Source organism: Crocuta crocuta, unplaced genomic scaffold (genome assembly GCF_008692635.1).
Source record: "Crocuta crocuta isolate KB4526 unplaced genomic scaffold, BGI_CrCroc_1.0 scaffold330, whole genome shotgun sequence".
NCBI classification, from domain to species: domain Eukaryota; kingdom Metazoa; phylum Chordata; class Mammalia; order Carnivora; family Hyaenidae; genus Crocuta; species Crocuta crocuta.
Genome location: NW_027530521.1, coordinates 3,358,935 through 3,361,015, shown reverse-complemented (window position 1 = coordinate 3,361,015; position 2,081 = coordinate 3,358,935).

The following is a 2,081-nucleotide window of genomic DNA, read 5'->3' as shown; positions in this document are numbered from 1 at the left end:
ATTCTAAAATCTGCCCACAGAATGCCCTCCCTCCATGTTACCACAGCTGCCCCCGTCTCTAGTCTCTAATCTGGAGTGCCAGACCCAAAGGGGTAGCAGATGGGCCGCATGCGATTGAACGTCTGTCTGGAGGGGAGGGAGGAGCTGATGTGGTCCAGCTGTTTAGCCCACTGCCAATCACCATCAAACACCGCCAGCTTGAGGGGCGGGGACACGAAGCAGGGTGGAAGGGGGGGTTACGCCCATTTTCAAGGGTTGGCTGAGAACCTGGTCTAAGATAGAACAGCACAGGGGTTCCGAAAAGGTGACCCCTGGACCAGCACCATCGACATCATCTGTGAACTCGTTCAGCTGTTGACCCCCTTGCAGGAATGATGGTGTCCTTCTGTGAGAAGGACAACAGAATGGGGACATTGCTGGCCTTAAAGGTTCCCCAGCCCCACTCCCTTGACTTGGTGTGGAGATTCTACAAAGGAGGCTTTTTTACAGGAAAGAGGACATTTATTGAGCACGCACCGTGTCCACGAGTGGGCAGACATTTCGTGAACAGCAGCACGTTTAATCCCCAATAGCCACCCTCAAGATTGGTCATATTATTCTTATTATTCCCCTGGTACGTGTTTTCTCCCAGAGAAGTTCGGGACCTTGCCTGGCCTTGGGTCACAAGGCTCCCAGGATGTTCCCAGGTTTTTGTGGTTCTCAGACCACCCTAATTTCTTCACCGTTATGCCCGACAGGGATTCAGAATCACCTGGAGGCCTTGTTGAAACAGGCCAGGCTCCTTTTCAGTAGGTTTGGGGCGGGGCTCCAAAACCCACATGGCTAACCAATTCCCAGACACCGCTGCTGTTGCCACTGCTAGTGCCTAGGTGTTCCCGCCACACCACGCTTTGGGAACCGCTGCGCTGGGCTGGGATCCAGCTCCCCACCCTAACTCTGCCCAAGCAAAACCAGCATAGTCATACCCTCCCCACAATGGCGTCTTTGTGAGATGCCAATGAGATAATGGGACTTAAAGAGCTTTGTCTTCTGCAAGGTGAATGGTCCTGGTCATAAGTAGGAAACCTGCCCGAGGCTGGTCCCTGGGGTCTGGGAATGCAGAGGGCTGGCCTGCGTGCAGATCACGGCACCCTGATCATCTGGAGATCTTTGCAGCCCATCTTAATTCTGAGTCACTTCTTAAGAGAGAAAACCAGCTTCTGGGGCTCAGGCCAGGGGGGCCCCTCCTGCTACCGGCTGCCTCCTCCCTCACCTCAGGCAGCTTGCTGAGCACAGCACGGGCAGCTGGCTGACCCAGGCCACTTCTCCAGGGGCCAGTCCAGGCAAGCTGGGGCAGTATTGAACTTGTGATTCAGGGCTTGCAGCCGGATCCTGCTCACCTCCAGCGTAAGACTCAGAGGCCACGACTTCCCTTCTCTAAGCCTCAGGTCATTGACCAGTAAAATGGGCACAACAAATATACCATCGCATAGGGTTGTGAGAACTTAAGGGCCAGTCCTTTTAACAGGCCTTGGCATAGAGCCTGGCCCCTGGCGAGAGTCCAGTCCGTAGTAGTTGTTAGTATTTTCAAAAAGTGCCTGGGCCCAGGCCGCCCTCTGATAAAGGCTCGGACTTGGAACGCAAACCGCTCCCACGCACCCGGTCGCACCCGGATGCACCCGCCCTGGAATGCCAGCTTGGGGGCCCGAGGCCGGCCCGCCCCAGGTTGGGGTTGGCAGGGCGGAACGGGATTAGGGAGGCGCTGAGGCGGGGAAGGGCGTGCCTGGGGATGGGGTGCCTCACCCAAGGGGCTGGGGGGGGGTAGGAGGAGATCGTGACCGAGGCAGGGTGGCGGGAGGGTCTGAGGGGAGGCTGGGACGGCTGAGGAAGGCCGACTAGGTGGGGCGGGGGGCGGTGACCGTTAGGCACCGCTGTGTTGGGGCTTCCCACCAGCCGGGCTCCAGCGCCGGCCCAGCGAGGGGAGGCAGGCTTCCTCCGGCAGGGCCAGGGTACAGAAGGGGCGCAGACGACAGGGTCGAGGAGGCGGGCCCGGGGGCGGAGCTACAAGGCTGAATTAGGGAGGCCATAACGGGAGGGGCGGG